The 15,539-nt window shown below is 48.1% G+C and overlaps 1 protein-coding gene across 3 annotated transcripts in view; it reads left to right on the forward strand.

The window, feature by feature from the left end:
- pros (homeobox protein prospero) overlaps positions 1 to 15,539 on the forward strand; it is a 250,832-nt gene that overhangs the window by 88,715 nt on the left and 146,578 nt on the right. The window lies entirely within an intron of this gene.

Genomic DNA, 15,539 nt, shown 5'->3' on the forward strand with positions numbered 1-15,539 from the left:
TGTGCCTGACTGATTTCTTACGCATCTATGCGAAAACGCGCCTGATGTTTGCGTAACACGTAAACATGCTTGGGATGGTTCTACAAATAGCTTGCGGCAAATACTCCCCAAATAAAATAATAAAATAAAGCTGACTGCAGTACCTTTACCTGTTACATATACCGGTAAACGTTCGGGTACGAGCACTTTCTAAGTTGCGAAGTGGGAGCGTAGAAGAAAACAAAGGAAAGCAACAACTGCAACTTGTGATAGCCTTGAATGACTATAGCTAAATGACATCCTTTATCATATACAGTTATATCTGTTTACTTGTGATAGCCTTGAATGACTATAGCTAAATGACATCCTTTATCATATATAGTTAAATCTGTTCACCAGTTTCTTTCCCGCTTTATCTTTTGGTTGTCACATATAGTGCATCATCCACATAGCGTGCATAGCATGCACAAGCGGACGAAGTGACCCGAAGGCCACGTTCATTAGTCTACATAATCATGGCGCCGACTCTTCGTCGTATCCGCGATCTACACGCCATTCTTACTGCATAGATCCCCCTACTTTAATTACCCCAATCGAGCAGCGAAGATATACGCAAACCTGAGGACGACGTTAATCACATTCCCCACATAACTGTCATCACCCTGAGGGCAATGAGAGTACAGGGGCAAAACTTGTTGCTGGGCTGGTCGGTGTTTCTTAACGATAGCGCGAAGGGCGCAGTCACATGAGCATGCAATGTACAGCGTACAATTTTAACGCGACAGCGTTAAGGAGCCCGCGTCGCAAGAAATCCGGCATTGGCGTCGGCAATCCAAGCGTGTCGCCTCGGCAAAAAAAAAAAAAAAAGTTCCGAACCAAATTGCGAACCACGCATGCCTAACCGCTTCTCTTCCACCAAAGTCCCTCATATTTTGTCTTTTTGAAAAGAAAGAAGGAAGAAGAGGCCGCGGACAAACGCAGCGTTCCAGAGACGCAGTGCATGGGTACATAGGGCTCAGGACATATACAGGAGCTCAGGCCGGCCTACGGTCCCACTTTGTCACGTTCCCATTTTCCTTTATCCGCAATCGCGGGTGCGGGGGAGGCGACAGTGTTAATGTGCGCCGGGCACTCGCCTTAACTGCTGCGCTCGCGACCTTGAATCGTCGCCAAGCTCGATTATTTGCTCTCTTTCATGTTCTCCGGTGCGCCGGACGGCTATACGTGCCACGACGCCCGGAGTCGCCTAATTGGTTTCACACGTTTTTATCGGCGGCGGATAATGGGCCAAGTGTCGATAACGTTCGCTTTGTGCGTGAAAAAAAACAAGAACAACAACAAAAAAGAACCACCCCTGCGGGGGAGGGACGCTCCTGCACGGCATCAACCTTCGGCGACGAGGACGAGACGCGAAGGCCCCCCGCCGCAGGCACCAGGTCGCGTCCTACGATACACGGTGTACACGCCTGCACGTTGACTGCGCTTTCGTTTTTTTTTTGTCTTATGCATACAGTTCGCCTTGTCACGCAATGCCTTAGTGTCTCTTTGGGGACGGACAAGTGACGGACATTGTCAAGCCGGTCCCTCCCCTCTATACGTCCGTGCTATAGACCGCGTTGAGTTGTGTTGAGATGTGTTGAGTTGTGTTGAGTTGTGTTGAGTTGGGTGGTTGTAGGCTACTGGTGTGATTAGCCTTGCAGATGCAGACCGCGTTTCTCAGGGCATATACATGCAATCTCCGTGCGCTTCCACGCCGAGCTACTCGCGCGATCCCACATTGCGAAAACAAAGAAATCAGGCCTGCAGCGAGTTTTCGCGAGTCGCTTAGACGAAGTGTAATTGCACTTGCGTTTGCTCGCACTCGGGATAAAGAAGTGGCGAAGAGCTCCATCCGTGTTCCTCGGCACATTCGAACAACTTCCCCTGTACACTCTATTATCACAGCTTGATTATCTGTTGACTTCTGGTCCCATAACAAGCTGCCTCAGACATTTTCATCGACGCGCAATTTATAACGAACATACAAACTCCGCAACGCTAACGTATACGGCGCTTATTTTCCTCCAGGGCCGTGCAAGGCGTGCTTTGGCTCCAGGCGCATACGCTCGCCCGTATTGACACACACGACACGGCCCTCTTTAAAGAGCGCGTGTGCTTTCTTGGCCGCCTTGACTTATGTGTGTGCTCAGGTATAACGGCTGCCGTCAAGAAGCCTTCTTCATAACCCTCCCCCTTCCCTCTACCTCGCTTTTTTCGAGGATGCCGTTTGCACAGGCCCCCCGCGCGGCAAGTGCGGGGACTCGCGCGACACTTCCTGGGGAGGCTGCGGTAGCGTTGTCGCCTACCGTGTATATACCCGTATAATACGTCCTCACTTTTATTGCGATACCGATTACACGGACCAGACCAGGTGAATTGTTTGCCGTGACGCTCCATATATGTAGATGCGTACGTGTATGCTACGTGTTTTTATCTAGTACCGCGTATCTTAGGTATAGGTGCTTTCGCTACTCGACTGCCAAAGTTAGTGAAACCAGGTCTTATACGTTCTCGACTGAATTATCCCTCAGAATTTTCGAAAACTGCAGAACGCAAATGAAAAGTAGTGAAACAGTTCTGTCTCAACGGATATCTTTTATCTTAAATCATCTGCGACTATTAAAAACTATATTATAAAAACTATATTATTGACCACGATCTGAAAAGTGATTCCAATTTACTGGCGCCGCTCCTTACAGGCAGCGCAGTGCAGTGGCAGCTGTGTGATGTCATTACAGGCCCTGCACGGCGTGTTCAGGCTTTTAAGGGTGCTAGAAAATTTCGGCGCACTCGCGTAAATTAGTTGCACCCGCGTGTACACGGCAAAGTAATTTACTCCCTTAAAAGTGTAAAATGGAGTAAATCTGTGTATAAGTCCAACTCCTACACCCGAAAAGGGTGTAACTGCGCGACGTACTGATTACTTACACCCTGTTTACACTTTAAGGGTGTAAAATATTGTACAGTGTAGTTAGAACACTGTCCGGGTAGTTCAAACGCAACGCTAGACTTTGCTGTCACCATTACGGTTTCGCCCTTCGCCCGAGAGTGCCATTCATTTCAAAGCAAATTCTTGTTTTTTTCCCTAGAATTCTTTATCTTTGCATTCTTTAGCTCCATTCTTTATCGCTATCGCTTTAGATGTCGCTGCCGCCGTCATGTGGTAGTGGTGTCGGTCGGCCGTAACAACAGGCATGCTTAACCTTTCGACCGTGGCCGGTAATCGTTCTACCTGAGCCTGTCTTGCAGCGTCACCCTCAAGAGTGTGCCACTGGCACATCCAACAACCTATAGTATCCTTTAAGAATGTGAAACGAAGACGCAAAGCTTCCCTGCGAACTACAACATCGTAGATGCACCCTGCCCAAACGTGGTGTTCATCGATGCTGTCCACATACTGTTATACACTCAAGCAAAACTACTCCAAACTGTTAGCGATGGTATCAACTGAGGCCGACTGCAATGCGTTCAAAAATCCAATCGTTGGTGAGACCTTCCTCCCCCCCCCCCCCCCAGTGCTTCGACCGCGATAGTAAGGGTGCGGGTTTTAACCGTGAAATTGCGGTATACGCGTGTATGCGATAACGAAGGGGGCACCTCCTCTCTCCCGGGATGCAGGATATACGGCCCAGCGGGCCGCGCAAGATTTTTCACGTCCGAGTGAAAAGCTGAGCAAAGACCAAGGTCTATAGCTCGAGTAGGGAAGCGCAGCCACCTTCCCATCGTCTCGGCGAGATGTCACCAGCGAAGACGCATCACGCTGAAGCCAGTGGATTGTGTTGCGTGCTCTCAGTGCGCCACATATCTGTTTTTATAGAAACAGCTCCGACGGTGCGCGGCAATGAAATTCCAGTCTTCTTTTTATTGGTGCGCAAACGGGAAGGTGACAAAGCTTGTAGCACTTTACCATTAAATCATATTTCTTTAAACTGTCGCAAAATTCCCGACTCGAGCTAAAGGAAGAAAAAAAAGAAACACATACACGCAACACGGGCTAGTTTTCTTTTTCTTTTCTTTAACGAATTCCCATGTGCATGGCTGAGCAGATAGTTTAGTCCGATCTGTGAATGTGTTGAACCAGGCCAAAAGAACGGTCGATCCACTTGGTTGTGATATCTGGTTTATTTCAGCGTGTTCGCTAAAAAAAAGCAATTCGTTAGGTGACCTGCACATTCGTGTATGTAGACATTTCATTGATTGCCGCACCGTTAAACTAAACACTTGTAGCTAGATTCCATGTCCTATAATGAAGGGTCAGCGTGTCTGTCCTTCGCGGTCCAATTGTCGAAGCTGCAGCAAGAGGAATCGAGTTCCAATTGAACCACGGGACTCAGCGTTCCAAGGCCTGCTCTCGCGGGTTTGAAGCTGGGGAAGAACACTGTAGTGCAGAACTCCTCCTTACAAAAGAAATCATGTACGATGTTCAATAGCATCTCAAGAGAAAATCAGTGGAAGGTAACAGAAATCAGTGTAGAAACACAACGCTATTTCAATGATGAGTTTTGTAAGTGCTGCAACCATTTCGGCCATCCGCACATCGCTGACTAGCCTCGAAGACATTAGTACGCGCAGGTTTCTTGCATTCAGCCCCCGTCGTAACGCTTCCAGCACGATTACAGATTCGATCCCGTGACCTCGTGTTTAGTAGTAGAACGCCCTTACCACTGACCCAACGCGGAAGGTGGCGTTACAGGATTCAGTCTTCGTCTCTGCCCTTCCGCATGCCTCGAAAGTAAATTAGTCATTCCCGGCATTCCATGCCTTACCAAAGTCGTTGTCAAATGAAACATTTGTTGCCTTTCTGTTGACTTGTTGTAGCCTTAAGGCATTTTCAGATATACAACAGCATGTAATTCAGATTCTTACACCCGCCATGGTTGCTCAGTGGCTGTGGTGTTGGGCTGCTGAGCACGAGGTCGCGGGATCGAATCCCGGCCACGGTAGCCGCATTTCGATGGAGGCGAAAACACCCGCGTACTTAGATTTAGGTGCACGTTAACGATCCCCAGGTAGTCGAAATTTCCGGAGTCCTCTACTACGGCGTGCCTCATAATGAGAAAGTGGTTCTGGCACGTAAAACCACATAATTTATTATTTTCACAGAAACACTGTGAACTGAAACAGAAGAAATAACTAAGTAAGTGACCACATACATGGCGACCGATACGCTGGCTTCTATTCCGCGCCACGCAAACTGACACCCATCCCGGAACTTCGCCGGGTTCAACGTTCGCAAGCGTTGCTTCGTAAGGGAAGTATACTGTTTGAAGCGCACACTTACCTCACCACGAGTAAAAACGCGCGATCAACCCGTACTTCCCCCGGCATTAATCGAGTCGCGTGAAACTTCCGTTCCCGTCCCCTTCCCTCAGTGGAGCCCGGTCTCGACGAGTCGCCGACACCCAACCATTATGGGCTCCGGCGAAGGATCTAATAACAAAAGCGATACGCATAACCATGCGGGGGAGGCAAGAGGAGCACTCTCGGCTCTTTGGATGTGTCAGCACACGCGTATCTTTTTTTCAACCAAGATCGTCTGCCCTCGCATTTAAACTCTTTTCCGCCGCACGGAATCATCTTTCACGGAGTGTGTGCGTGCGATAGGTTTGGCTGTGGAAGGTTGGGGTGGGGGGGGGGGCGGAGGTGACGACGGCTGTAGACCCGGAGTTCACCTTTCTGTTCCCGTGCATCATCATCGCAGCAGGGAAGGGTCGTGCGGGGCTTGGCGGGCTTCGTTGAGCGAGATACTCCTCGACCTAACTCATCGCCTTGCGTTTGCGACGATCGAAATCAAGCGAGACCTTTCGCCTCCCGGCCGTCAATCCCCGTCGCGAGGCAGCGAAGCTCTCAACGAAATCGCCCAGAAACGTCTATATCTATAGTGAACCCGTGTACACATATATCTGAATCTTGTGACGTGTCCTTTTATACTTACGTGCAGTGTGGTGTCAACGTCGTCTTGCTCCACTAACGAGTGTATGTACCCAAACTCTGCTCTATAGCCCAGGCACAAAGTTAACAGACTACATCGGGTATTTCTTTATAGCCATCTAAAAGGGGGTTAAATACGGATCAAGGAATGATTATCATTATTTGTTCTGAAAACATACATACATTTGACAGGAAAGGGAAAGCGAGGAGCAGGTTGGCATTAAGGAATTGCTGCTTTACAAAAGGAGTCATCGGCTACTCCCTTTATCGTTACAGCGTATTCTTTGCAAAATTCGCTACGGCAGTTATGGTGTGTTCCTATTGAGGTTTTGTGGCCTTCGGCTTAGATTTTCCGTTGATGGGAAATAGAATATTACGGATAATCTGCGCAATAATACATGCAATCGCCAAGCAGCCATGGCTTCTCGATGAAAACTTTCATGGCGTGAAAGATATGATGACATCATTTCGCGGCCGAGATTGGGCCGTGTAAAACTTCTCGAACTGGACGCCGCATAGTCTACACTCACGCATTTTTGTTTTGTCCTCGCATGTAGAGAGTGGACGGGAAGTTTCGCTGTAAAATTTACAGAATGTCTTAGCTTACGCACTTCCAGCCTTTGTCAGCTTGTCAACTGTGAGCTTTGACCTGTTTAGAAGCTAGTACAAGTGAAATATAAATCACCCGAAACTTTTGTTTTATACATGTGGTTCGCAGACTTTCATATGACAAACAGGGCGAATCCACGAGAAGCGAAAGCAACTTTCCCGAAATCCACGGAGACTTCGCACGCCGCCCGAGTTCCATTTCTTACAAGGGCGAAACAGTGTTCACTGTACGGAAATAACGGTTTGCCGCACGATATCCTTTTCTCGACCAGCTGCAGCCGTTTCTTCAAACTCCCCTCCGGACTGCATGCAACCTATATACGTATAACACGTGCTCCCCCTCGCGGACCCCGCAGCAATCATCTCGTCTCCTCCCGCCGCCGCTTCTTCGGGCGAAGAACTCGGCAGAAGAGAGAGGCCTTTAATCGGCGACGATTAGTTTTAACCCCGTGGCTCGCGGCGGGGGTCGTGGGGAGGGGGTCAGAGCTGATTCATTAACCTCTGCTGCTAGAACCCAGGGAACGCTATTACGGGATAAGTTGAACCGAAATCGAGAATCTTGATGGCGGCACTACCCCCCCCCCCCCCGAGCCCCAGAGCCTCTGAGGAGTGTGTATCATCTCTCGGCGGGGCGTATATATATATACATATATATACACTCGTAGAACACGTGTAAGGTAAGGAACTTGAACCTGCCGCCGATCGCTTGACTCACTTCGGTGAGCCCGCGTAAGTACATGCGAGTATTTCTGGCAGGGAGGTTCCATAAAGTTGTACGACCCGCTCGCTAGGCTCCCTCGTGTAGCTAGAGATTAGTTGGATCTCGATTTGGCGAAGTCGATGAGACCCGAGAGAGAGAATATTAGGAAATTGAGAGTATTGTGAAATAAAAATCTTGTGTAACGCCTATGCGAATAATATTATTTTGTTCGAGAGCAAGAGAAAAAAAAACCTAGTCTTTACCTGCGTACGCACTTATACCCACGTAATCGTAGACAGCGAGCGCGTTGAGCGTGTTTTGTATTCATTCACCAGATGTAGCAAACCATCTTAACAAATCAACGACGTATATATATATATATATATATATATATATATATATATATATATATATATATATATATATATATATATATATATATATATATATATATATATCCTTGACACCAGCATGCTTGCATTTCCCCAATGTTTACCCATGCAGGTTTCCCCCGAAGCTTCGTTTCTCGGAAATATTCAATGCATTAGTCTTTCGATTAATATGGGTGGGGAAGACGGAAACTATTTTGTTAAATAAGAATTTCGTAAAATTTGCTTTCGATAGTGTGTAGGACTGATTGTATGCAACTAACCGAGATGCGAGCTGAAGATTTGGCCTGCTAGAGGCAGGCGTGGCGTTGCGACTAAGTAAAGCTCATTCACCTAAGCAACACCGTAACTGGGCTTGTGTTAGCTGTACGTGAGGTCAACGCTGTCCAACGTACGACCGATTTGGTCCCACGTTGTGCTTACGTTGGTTTAGGTTTCTTTGCTCTTGGAGATTTGTGTACTAGGCACGCCACTATATAAAGGCAACACTTGACACGCGTCTCAAATAACGGTCCTTGCAGACGTGCGACTTCGAGCCTCCCTCCCAAAAAATCATGCATGACATTCATTCGCTTCTCAAGAAAAAAAGCTACCGGAAGCAACACAAACTCAATAGGCACACAACAACATTTCAATGACGACTTTCTTCTATCTACAACATAACTGTGCTGACGAGGTGTGTTGCAGTCGGCTTTGCTCATTTGAGCGCAACAATTTGGAAGCTTATTCACTCATTCAACACAATTATGGTGATACTTTTCCATGTCTTACTCCGCTGATTCTATTTTACAGTACCTGCGATAACGCAACTGCGGTATTATGTATTGCATGCGTTCCCTTGTAGTGCACTTTCTTTTTCTGCAAGTTATCAGTATCGTACGCGTGTATTGTCACCAAGAAATTATTGCTGCTGAAATCTATAGAATTCCTCATGTGTTTCCACAGTGTTCACTGTACCTTATGTTCATATTCAACTGAATACCTGGCATGCTTCTTGTTAAGGGGTTGCACGTATGTGCGTACGTTGTTCAATTGCTCTTATGGCATAGGGAACAGCCGTCGTCACACAAAAGTACGAAGGTCTCTTACATACTAGGCAATCCTTCTTTTTTTTTTATTTACTATCATACATGGACAGTTGGTTCGTTTATACTAGGCGAATGGCAGCAAACTTGAAAGTTGAAAAAATCGAGAAGCAGACATAGACAAAGCGACAGGAAAGGGATGGTGGCAACAACCTTCCTGTCGCTTTGTCTATGCCTACTTCTCGATCTTTTCTACTTTTAAGTTTGCTGGCATTTTCCTAGTATAACCATGTACCAACTAGCCCAACAAGTCACTCTCGTGGTTCGTTTACACGTAAAAGAATTGTAATGACGATGACCCGCGACTTGATGTATCCAGCATACGGAAGAAACTAAAGAGGATTATGAATTCCTAAAATTGTTCAAGTTGCGAGAAAAGAAATGTAGTTGAAGTTTTCTTCGAATACCGTCAATCTTACAAGGTATTTCCTATGGAGTTTTTCAATCGTCCACTACAACTTTCGCAAGGACAAGCCGTAGTGGTACACACTCAAACTCATTCTCTAATCGCTCGTTGACAGTTGCATTTCGGTCATCGCCTTTCGACTATGCCCTTTCAAAGATTACGCATTATATTCAACCTCAACAGCAGGTCAGTTGAAGGCAGGAAATGTCTGCTTAAAAACAACATAATTTTCGCAACAAATTGTAAGGGTATTTAGGTGCAGTTTTTATCTCCTACTGCGGTGGCCTTTGTCTTCTACGTTCGTTGGTGTCGGAAATTAGTGTTCACCTACACTGTTTGGTACACTGAAGCGAAGGGAAGAAGCTGACTGGTTTGAGAGAGAAAGAGAGAGAGAGAGAGATGGATCATTATCGAAGCTGAAAGAGTGCTGCCAGTACAATACCGATAAAGATGCAAGCATCTCAGTGCTCCTTTTTATATAGTAGCTCGCTCACACCTACGGCCGTGGTGACGGGTAGTGATAAGCAGCAGCGCTTATCTAGAAATGCATAGGTACGCTTCTGTTGGACTCCAGTGCTGCTTCTCTTGGGTAAACAAAACGAGTAATACACTCCGAATCAGCGCTTCTGTATACGTGCGCTGTGCCCACGCGTAGAATGCAGATGGCTTGAAGGTCGCGTACCTGTAGTCGCGATAGAGCCATATCGGGCGTACCTTAGGGGTGCGACAAAGACTGCATGTCGCTACGCGCTAATGACACGTCGGGAGCGATGTTTAGCAATCGGCGAACCCACTGCAGACCTCTTGTACGGTTTGTGTATAGGGAGCGTCATGTGGCTACATCGCTAAATACACGGAACACTAAGACAAGACGACGGCGGTCACTGCTTGCCACCTAACCCGAAGGCGGCCATATGAAAGACATCCCGACGTCTGCTTCTCGTCTCGTTGTCGTCTGATCTGCGTCGTCTGCCTTGCGGCATTTCCTTGACGGTTGACGCGTGCTCCCTGCACGTTTCTTTTTTGTGTGCATTTTCGTAGATAGCGTCACGTGGACGCGCGTCAAACGCGGAAGGCGAAGGCGAGAAGGTGGCGGACACTGAGCACTTGTCTTCCAAATAACGTGGAGAGGAGATTGAGACAGACACGCTGTTGTAAGCTTCGCAGCCCGTCGCGGTCTGCTTTCGCCATAGACTCTGCGACAGTGATATCAAAATCTTTCTGTCGCATTCCATGTGTTTGGTGCTTCTTTTGCCTGATCTATAGAAAGCTATGGCCAAGCGATGCTTCATTAGAGCAATTCCGCAGAGCCCCTAACTAACATAACCTGAAAGCGTCTTGCGTCACTTGCACTCACAAGGAGCTGACTGCTCGTTACATCGCCCCCCCCCCCTCCTTTACGCTTTTTTTTCTGAAGTGTGACTCCGCGTCTGAGGCTACGAAGATCAGAATGCCACACCGCTATTTCGATATTCAGAGAGAGAGAGACAAAGAAAGAAAGAAAGACAAGACAGTGAGGCCAACTAGGCTGCATCTGATTTGCTACCCTACGCTTAGGGAGGGGAAGCGGGAAGAAAAGGGGAAAAACGAAAGGGATGCGCGTGCACACTCAACAGCTACTCAATAAAAGGTGGTCGCAGAGGCAGACGTTCTCGAAAAGTGTGCAGCAGCGATCTTGTGGCCCTACTGCGCGGAGGACGCTCGAGTCCCATGCAAGGTTTAACAAGGAAGATACTCCGCACGGAGCTTGACGCTTTCAGTCAGGAATCTTGTTTACCGGTCGAGTCCTGACCTGCAAAGAACCGCTTTGTGACGTCAGGCCACCAGAACGAAACGGTATTGCGAGGCGGTTCGAGCTGGCATCATCGCATTGTCTGTCGGGTCAGAGCCGTGGCAAGAACGAAAATAGCTTTGGCAAAGTCAGTGTTTTGTCTCTGGCGCACGGCTCGTACCTTCGCTTCCATATACTGGCAATTTGCTCCGCTCCAGCAAAGCGATAAGCCAGGTGCCGCGCTCGTTCTCAGAACTGATTCACGTGGCCCGATAAGGGAATTTGTTTTCACAATATGTGCCCTGTTAGTACCGCAGAACCAGAGGGCTATTATGGCCTCCCCGGAACGGGCGATAGATCTGAGAAGCCGGATGCGCCGTTAACCGCCGGCGTGATATTTCTGTAGCGTATATTGAATACTACAGAACCTCAACAGATATTATTTAGAAAATCAGAGAGTACTTCCGCAAGACATGGGTCTTTCGAGCAGCGCTAGCCGATCAGAAAAAAAAAGGAAACAATTGAACGATCTAATGGCACCTCCACGCCAAGCGTATAGATGTATAAGAGATGAAGTTTATGGAATGCGTATTTAACGAACCCCCCACATTTCATGTGACTTGGAAATCTAGTAAAATACCGTTCGATCATACGGGAATACGTGGCCTCAATGTCAACGGAGCATGCGGGTTTAGCGAAAGGCGCACTACGTATAGCCTTTGATTTTGGCAGCACGCTTCTGCGCATGCGTTGGCAGCGCGTCTGCACGTCTGGCAGCGCGTCTGTTGGCAGCACTTCTGCGCATGCGTGCGGGCGCAAGTTTTCGTCCGCCGGCAGGCGTGCGTGTCATCATCATCATCATCATCATATCATCATCATCATCATCATCAGCCCGGTTACACCCACTGCAGGGCAAAGGCCTCTCCCATACTTCTCCAACAAGCCCGGTCATGTACTAATTGTGACCATGTCGTCCCTGCAAACTTCTTAATCTCATCCGCCCACCTAACTTTCTGCCGCCCCCTGCTACGCTTCCCTTCCCTTGGAATCCAGTCCGTAACCCTTAATGACCATCGGTTATCTTCCCTCCTCATTACATGTCCTGCCCATGCCCATTTCTTTTTCTTGATTTCAACTAAGATGTCATTAACTCGTGTTTGTTCCCTCACCCAATCTGCTCTTTTCTTATCCCTTAACGTTACACCTATCACTCTTCTTTCCATAGCTCGTTGCGTCGTCCTCAATTTGAGTAGAACCCTTTTCGTAAGCCTCCAGGTTTCTGCACCGTAGGTGAGTACTGGTAAGACACAGATATTAAACACTTTTCTCTTGAGGGATAATGGCAACCTGCTGTTCATGATCTGAGAATGCCTGCCAAACGCACCCCAGCCCATTCTTATTCTTCTGATTATTTCCGTCTCATGATCCGGATCCGCAGTCACTACCTGCCCTAAGTAGATGTATTCCCTTACGACTTGCAGTGCCTCGCTGCCTATTGTAAATTGCTGTTCTCTTCTGAGGCTGTTAAACATTACTTTAGTTTTCTGCAGATTAATTTTTAGACCCACTCTTCTGCTTTGCCTCTCGAGGTCAGTGAGCATGCATTGCAATTGGTCCCCTGAGTTACTAAGCAAGGCAATATCATCAGCGAATCGCAAGTTACTAAGGTATTCTCCTTCAACTTTTATCCCCATTTCTTCCCAATCCAGGTCTCTGAATATCTCCTGTAAACAGGCGTGCGTGTAGCTTGGCCTTAACACCTTTCGTTTCTCGAGTCGCAGCGTATACATTGTCCTTGTATTGAGTTTCTGTTCAGTTACGTTTCTCGGAGAGTCCCGTAAGTACAATAGGCCCGTTTCGCGGACGTATTAGACACATTATAGTCACCTTGACACGTGATCACCGCGAAACCTGCCAGTTCCAAGCACGTGACAAATGGGAATCAATAACGAAAAGCGAGTTTCGGATACCCTGTAAAATAATTTACACCCTAAATGTGAAAAAGGTTGTAAATGTGTCTATAACTCACACCCTTATATATTATAATTTACACCCTAAAAGTGAGAAAGGGTGTAAATGTGTCTATAACTCACACCCTTAGGGTGTTATATAACAATTTACACCCCAAAAGTGAAAAGGGTGTAAATGTGTCTATAACTCACACCCTTAGGGTGTTATCTATATAACAGACACCCTATGGGTGCGAGTTAAAGACACATTTACACCCTTTTTCACGTTTAGGGTGTAAATTATTTTACAGTGTAGGTGGCCGTGGCCTTATAGTTTGTAACTTGGGCGCTCTTCGGCGGCGTTCTTCGGGCACGCGCGAGATTGATGCAGCGCCAGCATCTGGCCGCGGCGCTTTGTAATCAAGTCGGGGCTGGACAAATGAAATCTGCCACCTGAGATACGCCCCGCCCTATCTCACTTCCTTTCCGGCGCGCTCACTGTGAACGTGGGTCAATAGAGTGCAAACACAGCCAGAAAAAACCTGTACCACGCATTGTTTCTCGCGACGACGCCTTCCGCTCCGCTTGCGCGCCGCTCCCGTAAAAGGCGATCGCGCCTCCTATTTTGCTCGTAATATTTTTTGCAGCGATCACTGAAATGTTGTCGTTCCATTGTATACATATATCTTTGCCCCTCACAAAGTAAAAGGAGGAAAAAGAAAGCACTGCAGTAATTAGCGTCTCCCTTCGACTTTTAATTTATATGTGCGTGGAAGAGAGTTTCTGTGCAAATAGACGGCGTCGCATCCCCGCTTTCTCCCTTATCCAGCGTAGTAATAGATAAGGCGAAATTGAAGTTTCCCGACATTACCTCGGCCGTACGCAAGTATAGGAATGGCACAACGAGGAAGTTGGTTTATATGCTCGAGCGATATTGGGGTTGCGAGTGCTCAGATGTTAGGGCCGAGCATTCCCAAGTCGACCTTCGGGCGAGCAACTTGGGCAAGCACGTAGATGAGTCGTGTTCACTGTAAGGATTGCGCGCGCATCAAAAATGTTCAAGCTGAACACTTACGAGTTGCCGCTAAGAGTGGGATCTGTGCTAAGCCAACACCGCCTAGAGAGCACAGTGGCTGTTCACTCCGATCCACGACGTCTGGCTACTTGGCCCGATATTTCCAGTGCCAACGCTGGCGCTACGAAAGTGGGGACGCCAAAATCACCGCGGCTTGCTGGGGAGCATACCCATTAGATTCTATGGCAGTCGGGCCAGGTAACATGACGTCATGAATCGGAGTGAAAAGTCCTTGTGCCATCAAGGTGGTGTTCGCTAAGCGCGGCTTGGTCACGTTGAAGCTTAGGTACAACGGCAAATGTGAAAACGCTGAAGTTCTTCACTTATATGCAATTAATTAATTAATAATGGAGTTTTACGTGCCAAATCCACTTTCTGGTTATGAGGCACGCCGTAGTGGAGGACTCCGGAAATTTCGACCACCTGGGTTTCTTAAACGTGCACCTAAATCTCAGCACACGGGTGTTTTCGCATTTCGCCCCCATCGAAATGCGGCCGCCGTGGCCGGGATTCGATCCCGCGACCTCGTGCTCCGCAGCCCAACACCATAGCCACTGAGCAACCACGGCGGGTCTTATATGCAATGTGGGTTATGACTGCTGTCTGTGCCAAGCGCGGCTGCGTCGCGTTAGGGAACAGTTGAATTGGCACTTGCTAAATCTTCAAGACGAGCATTTAGGCATGCTGGAAATTGAGCGTATAGTCGCAGACTGCGGCGAAGCCGTCACCAAGACCATCTATCTGTACATGCCGCACTTCACGCCCGCGACTTCCTTCCAAACAGAACGTCCCAGCCCGTCTCCGCGGTTACACGAGATATACTTGGCCACTACGACTTCGTTATGCGTTTCTTCGTATTAACCGGGGGTTTAAAATCAGTCGGCCTCGATGCTATGCGTCATTAGACCGGGGTTGGTGAGCTGGTCGCATAACCTCTTTTCGAGACGTATAATATACGTCCTCCGCTGGGCCGTATGTAACCTTCGGTGTGACTTGAAAATCCTCTCGTCTGCAGTTAGGTATACCTCAGAGTCTCTGAGCTCGTCTTCCATCTAAACAGATTTCGAGCAACTTAGTTTCCCGGTACACGCAGGCTTTGCGGTTCCCGCGCGACATGCAGGCGTGTACGCGTGTTACTGCACGTGTAGAACACGCACGCGTCTGTGAAACGCCAGCGCCCCAAATCGTACGGCGGGCAACGCCCACTGAGCCGCATACGACGATTACGCGTGCCTGGGCTTCATTATAGACAGCGCGGAAAGAAAGAGAGCCTCGATAAGATTCCGCTATACGTTTCTGTTCTTCCGCTCACCTCGCCGGATGAAAACGACTAACCTCGCCAGATGCCCACAACCGCGGTTAGAAATCCCACGCATACAGTTGAGATGCACCCGTACGGAGTCGTCGTGTAGGTCCCATTAACCCCACGCACACCAGCATTGTGCGCAAGCGCAAGACAATGTCTACCGCGTCTTTGGTAGTCGAACCCAGGACCACCGGCATGACGCGTGCAATTTCGCTATACTAACTGTAAGCTGCATACGCCGACGGCTGTCCCACCGTCCACTTTCTTTGGAATTTACCTGGACGCGAGGGCACAGCCGTC

This window comes from Dermacentor albipictus, chromosome 7 (assembly GCF_038994185.2).
Source record: "Dermacentor albipictus isolate Rhodes 1998 colony chromosome 7, USDA_Dalb.pri_finalv2, whole genome shotgun sequence".
Classification (NCBI taxonomy): domain Eukaryota; kingdom Metazoa; phylum Arthropoda; class Arachnida; order Ixodida; family Ixodidae; genus Dermacentor; species Dermacentor albipictus.